The 9642-nt window shown below is 32.9% G+C and overlaps 1 pseudogene across 1 annotated transcript; it reads left to right on the forward strand.

Annotated features, from left to right (window-relative positions):
- The first annotated feature begins 2773 nt into the window (after positions 1-2773).
- On the forward strand, positions 2774-9642 carry LOC104741902 (protein DETOXIFICATION 21-like; annotated as a pseudogene). The gene is made up of 8 exons (XR_015579382.1): positions 2774-3118; positions 7108-7649; positions 8186-8272; positions 8463-8519; positions 8615-8852; positions 8962-9080; positions 9196-9282; positions 9435-9642. The product of XR_015579382.1 is annotated as a protein DETOXIFICATION 21-like (transcript).

The following is a 9642-nucleotide window of genomic DNA, read 5'->3' on the forward strand; positions in this document are numbered from 1 at the left end:
TATATATAGATATGTAAAGAGAACTTTGATTGTAACGTTGAGAGTTGTCTCAACTCTCCTCCGTCGCCTTTATGAATTGAAATGTCAATCAAAATCTTTTAACTTTTGGTGACAAACTAATTAAGTATATTCCCTTTTACATTTCGTACACAATATACCTTTTACACTCCACACTAAAACATCATTTATTATTTATCTAAACACAATTCAACAAATACTAAAACAATCTAAAAAAATATGAATGGTCCAAATAAATTACCAATTAAAAACTAATTAATTTTACATTGAAAGTTGAAAACATTATATAACTAAAACAAAATAAATTATCTTAAATATCATATATTATTACATAGAGGGAGTATGTTAATATATAGATATTTTTTGAGACAATTCCCATTTTTGTGTGCTCTTTTAAAAATGCTCTTTTTAGGGGGGGGGGGGGGGTGTATTCAAAACAGGATTTTGGAAGATTTGTGATGTTTTTTTAAAATTCACTGTTATTCAACTAGTGATTTTAAAATCACATCTCAAATCCACTGTTATTGAAAATAAAATTTGTTAAAAATCACTCACAATCCACTGTTATTTAATCAACAATTTGCAAAAATCATAACAAATCCACTTTTATTCAAAACCAAATTCCTTTTTTTTTTTTTAAAACATAATAGTGATTGTGAGAGACTTTAGATACATTTTTGTAAGGAAAATCCTATTAAAACAATCCCACCTTCGAGAATGGTTTTGAAGGATTGGTTAAAAAAAAAAATACGATTTTGTTATAAAAACAAATTCTGGACTCTCTTTCTATCTTATATATCTCAACCTCTGAGGTAATAGTACTTTGTACCTTTCTCTGTTCAATTAGTGCTGGTAACTAATTGGCTATGATATTATCTCAATCCACTGTTCTTCTCTCTCGATTACAGAGGTAATAGTGATTGTGGCCAAATTCATTCACGGTGGAGTGTTGCTCTATTTTGGTGTGAGAAAACAGAGTAATGTGACCAAATTCATTCACCACTTTGTAATTCACGGTGAGTAATACTCTGATATGGAGTTATATTTTCTGAGCCACAATCTCGTTTATGGACTTCAGAATCTTCTTAAAGCCCCAATTAAAGTCTCACCAAATCTCATCAAATCACAAATTATTTTTTTTTTCAAAAATGGAAAGTAATAACAAATCCACCAAATTACCTTAAAAACTCACTGAAAATCTCCTAAAATCCAAAAGTTCATAAATCCTCCAAAATCTTCCAAAATTATATTTTGAATATACCCCCTTAGTTATCCATTCTTTGAAAATATCACTTATTAAATGTGAAAATTATAAAGTTTTGTAAAGTTTAGAAGGTAATACTTGATGAAAAATGATATCTAGAAACTCGATCCAAGTGTTTGTAAGGTTTTACAATATATGTTAAAAGGTTTTACAAGGTTCTTATAAAAAAATTATACGATATTTATAAAATTTTATACACATATAAAAATAGGTTTCATATACTTTTATAAGGTTACACACTTATTTGAGTATATTTCAAAATTTTAAAAGCATTTTTGATAAGGCTTTTTAAAAAGGCATTTTTAAAAATGTCATTTTGAAAACTACCCTGATTTTGAGTTATCCTTTGGAAAATACCCATTTTCTCTTTTTAATAAAAAATACAATCTTTTAAATGTAAAATGTAAAATTTTCCAGAATTAAATTTAAACCTATATTTCTAGTAAATCAAAACTACAATAGAATTTTAAAGAAAATAAATAAACAAAATTTGAAAAATTATTCTAGTAATATATATATATATATATATTATTGATTTTATATATTAAAATTTAGCAAGATCATCATCTAAATATATTAAGAGATAGAATTTTTTTGATTTTATATACTCAACATATCACCAAATTTTGTTTCAACGCAAATAAAACTATTTTATGTGTTTTTTTTTGTCAACCATTGGATCACTGCACTAAAGTCACTTCACATATTTTATGTGTTTTCAATAGTAATAAATCATCAATCTACACCATGAAAATAACATATGACTTAACATTGGTAGAATGTTGTTATTCTTTTTTTTTTTGTCACCAGTAGAATGTTGTTATTTATTATTATTTTTAAAATATTTAGGATCATAAATATTTAATTATTAATTATATAACAACTTTGTAAGAAAATTAATTATTACAAATAACTTGATTTTGTATCAGGCTATTTTTATATCTGACGTATAGGTGGTAATGGAACAAAAAAATATGTTGACGGCGATGAGAGTGGGAGACTATTTGGACGACTGGTGGCTGTGGAGATTGTGGTGTGGTGGTTGATTACATTTGCCGCTTCTCTTTGACTTAATACATTTGTGATGGTAGAGTATAAAGCGAAATGCTCAAAAATCAAGTCCTTATATATACATATGGCATTGATTTGAATACTTTAATAATCAAATTTTAACATGTACGATATAGAATGTTCATTATACTTCACAGAAAAAATTAAAAAAAAAAAAAAACATTTGGTTCTCGAAATTCTTAGATTGAATATGACAATCTTAATTCACTAAAAATAATGTAATTGCTTAGATTTCTCAATCTTGTTAGCAAAAAGAAAGTGATAACACTTTATTGTGCTCGTGACTTGATTCTTGTTTTTATGGGTATATGATGCAACACGTCGTCAAGGCCTATGTGTCCCAAAAAATGATCGCAAGCATTAATTACACACAAACTCTTCCTCCCCCTCTCTCTCACTCTTTTCTATTTATTCCCTCCTACTCTCCTGTCTTAGACTATGTGCATTGCTAAATTATTCAACACCCTTCTTTGATACAAAAAAAACAAAGACTCCACGATGTCCGGAGGAGAAGAGCTCACGGAGGCTTTGTTGAAAAACACGGCGGAGAACAACGGAAATGAGGATGACTTGGGGATGAAGGAGAAGGTTTGGATTGAATCAAAGAAGCTATGGGCTGTGGCGGCGCCGGCGATCTTCACGAGATTTTCTACGTTCGGAATTCAATTGGTAACTCAAGCTTTCATCGGCCATCTTGGCCCAACCGAGTTGGCCGCTTACTCCATAACCTTCACCGTTCTCCTCCGTTTCAGTAACGGTATCTTGGTTAGTACTTTTATGATTCAAATCCCTTGCTTAATGTGGATTAAGATATATAACTAATTATATATAGTATATATCAGAATAATAGTACTAGGTTGCCTCCAACGTCCAAAACACTACAATGAAAGAGTAACATCTACTCGTCATACTATTGCTGACCATTAATAATCAAACACGTTTTGCTTAGAAATAACTTTCCATAAGTTTCTCCACCGGATTGGCTTACAATAAATGAGAAGCTATACTGGAAAAAAGGGAACTTTCATAGAAAAATGATTATGATAATCCTTTTAGGTAAAGGAAAAATGAAAATTTAAAAAAAAAATCTTATGGACTAAAAACTATTAGAAATAAATCAGCTTAAAAAAAAGACTATTAGAAATAAAATTCTTCCAAAACTTCCATCTATTCTTTAGTACTGTACTATTAAAATAGTTACTACTCAATATTAGTTTGATTTTGGATGTCATAAATAGAAGGAAAGAAAATGGTTGGAATTTTTTTTCCAAGATACCTACCAAAATTTAGCCAATCAACAATAAAGGCTGGTTGAGGAAAAGAAAAAAACAATAATGGCTGTCGCTCGTTTAATCTGAAAACTCCATAAAAACAGTAAAAGCAGTATAACTGTATAACCTTTTCATTTATGTATAAAAACTATGACGAAATTTTATTTTTTAAAATCTCTTCAACCTTTTAGTATGTTTTAATCACAGCCGAAGTAAAATATGTTTATAGTTAGAGAGAAAACATATCATTTGAATTCTTTTTGCCGGAAAGTTGAAATAACGTAGTATTCATGTGAATGCTGATTACTGACAGCAACAATGCTTCTCGTAGCATGATTTTTTGTTGTTTTGTCTTTTTTTGATAAAAGATATATGTTGTGGTTTCTTGCCAACCGCAAATATCTTTATACATAACATAACGCATTTTTTATACTACTATATTAATCGAAAAGTATAAATATAAAACCAAATTTATAAAGTATGAAAATTTACATTGTCATGCCATTGTTCTTAAAGCATATATTTATTTTTTTAGTAAAGATAAAAATATAATTTTAATATTAGACTAATACAATTTTTTAAATAATTATTAATTTCTAAAAAAAATCATTTTAATTAATTATGGACGAAAATCACTAATTAGTTTTTAAAAATTGTAAACCAATCAGAATTTTAAAAAGTAAGATTTTATTTCTAAGTATACAAATCATTAATTTAGTAACAAAATTTGGAATATTTTAAATTATGATTCACCTAACATCTTTTTTATTATTTAATTTAAAAATTGTTTTGAATTATCATAGAATATATATGATAAATAAATATGTACATTTTTTTTGCATATGTTGTGATTTGAATTTTTAAAAACAAAGATATATTACTCAATTTATGAAGAAAAATATGTGTTTTAATGTTCCACATCGCCAGATTGGTAAAACTAAATTTCTGTGGTTGATAAATTAATATTTTTTTTTTTTTTTGTCAACCAAACATTAATCTAGAAAATAACTCCAAGGTTGGTTGCCCAAACCGGAGGGTAAGAGTTTACAAAAGAAATTTCAGAAGGTAAAGATCTCGAGGAACGAGCAAGAGCGGAGCAAGCAAAAATTAGATGTCTTTGGAATCTTCGAACATTAGATGTCTTTGGAATCTTCGAAAGCGTGAAAGAAGGAAAGGAAGAGCGGAGCAAGCAAAAATCATCCAACAGGTTGGAGAAAGCGGGCCACTCATCAGGAGACTGTACCATCGCCACTAATTCTGTACAATCCGTCTCAAAACGTTGACAATCGATATCCCTCGCCAGTAGGGATTCCATCGCCCAAATCAAGGCCTGAAGCTCCGAATGTAGGGGAGAAGGGCTCCGTCGTTGACTTCGTGTTCCCATTAACACCGTGATATCCTCCCTGTCACAAAACAACCAACCCAATCCTACAAAAGGGTCCGAGACCTTCCAAGAACCATCAACCTGACACCGGGGAGAAGGGTCCCGAACCTCCACAGGCAAAGGATCTAGTGCAGCTGAGTAGAAGGACTTGGCCTCTTCCCATAACACTTTGTCATTGGTCGCCTGATTAATAACCTCAATTGGTTCCGCTTCAATTCCTTGAAAAACTTTTTTATTTCTATCCTTCCAAATTGACCATAAGAGTCACGGTATACGTAGACATATATCCGGAACATCCGTTTGGGATAATGCCCGCCAAAAGAGAAAATCCATATTCGAATATATTGAACCATAGGGAAACCCCCAGGGTTCGAGGCAATCGGGGACAAATCCCAGATCCGACGTGAATGGGAACACTCAAAAAGAGCGTGATTTATAGTCTCCACCTCCGAGTCACATCGTTTACATAGAGTATCGCACCGGACACCCCGATCTGCCAGCCGCTCCATTACAGGGAGGGAGCCGGAAGCAATCTGCCAGAAAAAATGTTGAACCTTCGGAGGAACCTCAAGTTTCCAAGCGTGTGCCCTAAGCGTCGTGCACGACGGTCCATATTCTACCTCCTTGATTAATTCTCGGGCTAACCGATAACCCGATTTAACCGTATATTTCCCTGATTTAGTATAGTGCCAAATCAATTTATCGGGTTTATAAACTCTACTAATCTCCATAGAGTGAATAATTTGGACATCCAAGAGGTCCAAAAACTCCTCAAGAATTGGCATGTGCCACTCCTTAGTAGTTGGATTAATCAAATGATTAACCATTAAACTGGGAAGTAACAATCTTCCTCGACCATTCGCTGGTCATGGTGGATTATCTGGAATCCAGGGATCCCGCCAGACTGAAACCTGACAACCTGAACCTATCGCCCAACGTGATCCGTGTACCACCAAACCTTTAGTTGAAAAAATACTCATCCAAGCAAAAGAGGGGGAGTATGGCTTTTTGGCTTGTAAGGGATGTTGTTTTCGAAAATAACGTCCTCGCATTACCCGAGCCATCAGCGAATTCGGATAATGAATTAACTACCAAAACTGCTTTGCCAACATTGCATCGTTGAATTGTTCCAAAGACCGGAAACCCAAACCACCATCACATTTATCCGTGCACAACTTATCTCATGCTAACCAATGCATGCCTCGTGCCTTATCATTCGAATTCCACCAAAAGTTTGAGATAGCACTCGTTAATTTAGACGTCAGCTCCTGCGTTAATTTATAACAAGACATGACATGAGTTGGGAGAGCCAACGCTACCGATTTTATCATAACTTCCTTCCCCCCTTTGGATAAATACTTAGCCGACCAATCATTCACTCGATCATCCAAACGGACGTTCACATAACTAAAAACCTTAGTTCTCGAACCCTGGAGGTTCTCGGGAATACCTAGATACGAACCCATACCACCTTCTTTGGAGATACCGATAACAGATTTCAATTGAATCGTTCGATCAGACGGAACTTTTTTCCCAAATATAATAGAGAACTTTCTTCCCAAATTAATAAATTTTATTTGGTCACAATTATAATATAATAATTAATATTTTAAAATATTTCACAAAATAATGATGCGAATACAATAAACAATATAAAATAGTAATATACATTAAAAAAAAATACTATAATCTTTTAAAATAAGTATTTAAAAAATATATATATAGATTTACCAAACAATTGTAATATTAAAACTTAAAAATAAATACTATCTCAAACAAAATAACATTCTAAAACAAATATAACAATAATTTTGTATTATAATCTTTAAAAAAATGTTGATTTGTGCTTTATAGGCCTTATATCTCTTATATCTCCTGGTTACTATTATTCGTCGATGATAGATAACATAAGTACATACCAATTTCGTTGACCGCTTTAAAAGATTAGACAAAAATTGCTTTTAGAAATTAAACCCATCAGACTAAAACCGTTTATCAAACTCAAATAAAATTTGCTTGACCAAACTTTATTCAGCTAAGACTTATGAAACTACAGTGTCTCAACTCTCAACTCTAAATTATTATTATTTCTAATGCAGTTAGGCATGGCCAGTGCATTGGAAACACTATGTGGTCAAGCTTACGGAGCCAAACAAAACCATATGCTCGGGATCTACCTCCAAAGGTCATGGATCGTCCTCACAGGTTGTACCCTTTGCCTCATACCCATCTTCATCTTCTCTGGCCCTGTCCTCTTAGCCTTAGGTCAAGAGGAACGTATTGTCCGTGTGGCTCAGATCATAGCTCTGTGGCTCATAGGCATCAACTTTTCCTTCGTGCCTACCTTCACTTGCCAAATGTTTCTCCAAGCTCAGAGCAGGAACAAGATCATTGCCTATGTAGCTGCTGTCTCCTTAGGGCTCCATGGCTTCTTCTCGTGGCTCCTAGTGGCTCATTTCGAATTCGGGATCACTGGTGCTATGATCTCGTCGCTCGTTGCGTACTGGTTCCCTAACATTGTACAGCTCTTGTATGTCACGTGCGGTGGGTGTAAGGATACGTGGAGAGGATTCACTATTCTGGCGTTCAAAGATTTATGGCCTGTCTTCAAACTATCTTTAGCTTCCGGTGGAATGCTTTGGTAAGGTTTCCTAATTTTAAATAAAATACGGAGGAATTAGTGTCTCATCAACCAAACATTTACACAGAAAATAAAAGGTCTTATTAGTGTCAGTGTGGCAGCATTTCATAAAGATAGCTTTAAGTTTCCCCTGTCTTTTGCCAAATCAAGAGATTGGTTTCCACTTTGATGCATTTACTTGGTCAATGTATTAGTTTTCTGGCTACACACTTAATGATTATCAACTAGTTTAGGATAAATCTGGTTACCAAAGAAAGTTCATAACATTTTTGCAAATTAAGATAAAGTTTGCAATTAGTAACATTTTTCAAGTCAAAACCACAGACTAAAGTCCTTTAGTTACCAGGATTCCAGGAACGACTTTGTCAAAGATTGATATTGATATATAATTTAAAACTGTAAACTACCTCTAAACTAAAGTTTTACTATATTTACATATGTCATTGAGAATTTTATAATTTTAGTTATAATGATAATTGTTACTTTTTCTTTTGTTACTTAATTAGTACTTACTTTGTGGTCGTTATTTTGGACAGCTTAGAGCTATGGTACAATTCGATCTTGGTACTACTCACTGGAAATTTGAAAAACGCAGAGGTGGCTCTTGATGCACTATCAATCTGGTAAATCAACAAGCATTGACCTTGTGTCCCTGCTCATCTCCATAACCAATACCGATTTAAACAAATATACGTTATCTTTAGTATTAACTTGACTCTTAAGTATCTACTATGGTATTAGTAATATTAGATAGTGACGTATAAATCATATTTTACAAATCGACTAATCTTTCCCAATTTTTTTTTCTTGCAGCATCAGCTTTAATGGACTGGCGATGATGATATCACTTGGGTTTTTGGCAGGAGTAAGGTGAATTGATGCATCTCTATAGATTCATACATACACACTTCACTTTATAATTGATACTATTTACATATCATCTTCTAACTTATCTATATATATAGTGTACGAGTCTCCAACGAACTCGGTAGAGGGAACGCAAAAGCAGCCAAGTTTGCAACATTGATAGCGGGTTTAACGTCACTACTTATAGGAACAGTTATGTTCTTCGCCTTCTTGTTTCTAAGAGGAAGAATTTCCTACATTTTCACTACAAGTGAAGCTGTCGCCGCAGAAGTTGCCGGTCTTTTCCACTGTTAGCCGTTTCCATACTCTTGAACAGTGTTCAACCCGTTCTTTCTGGTATGTATTTTTTTGTTTCTTTCTATTTGACGCATAGAACGCATAGAAATATTCGAATCAATGATGTTCAAAGTAGTTTGTGTGTTTGAATTGGTTTAAACCGGAACAGGAGTTGCAGTGGGAGCAGGATGGCAGGGATATGTGACTTACGTTAACCTTGCTTGTTATTACCTTGTCGGAATACCTTTTGGTGCAATCCTTGGCTACGTCGTTGGTTTGCAAGTCCAAGTAAGTTTTTCGTTTTACTTGGTTTAGTTTTCTGATCTTGGAGACAAAAATGTGTAGAAGTGACATTAAACTATTGAAAATAACATAACCTTTTTTTTTTTCTATATGTACATAGGGTGTATGGATGGGGATGCTCTTTGGAATATTTATTCAGACTTGTGTGCTTGCCATCGCGACTCTCAGAACAGATTGGGATCAACAGGTTAGAAATTGATTATTAGTGTTTTAAATCTTTTCGTGAATTAGTTTAAGATAAAAGAATTGAAGTTTTTCTCCAAACAAAAATAATGAGTTTGTTCAAGCAAGCTATATATGTTCTTGGACCTTATACTTTTTTGTTGTCACTTTTTTTAGGTATCTACGTCGTTGAGAAATTTAAACCGGTGGGCTGTACAAGAATCAACGGATGCAAATCCAATTTCATCAGAGGAATAATATTCTTCTACGATGATTTGGTCACCGAGTTGTCTGCTTATTCTATTAGTTACTAGATTAAAACCGTGCTCTACCATTGAAATTTATTTTATTTATATTATAATTTTTATATAAAATATAATTTATG

The sequence above is a fragment of the Camelina sativa genome, chromosome 14, assembly GCF_030686135.1.
Source record: "Camelina sativa cultivar CO46 ecotype springtype chromosome 14, ASM3068613v1".
Classification (NCBI taxonomy): domain Eukaryota; kingdom Viridiplantae; phylum Streptophyta; class Magnoliopsida; order Brassicales; family Brassicaceae; genus Camelina; species Camelina sativa.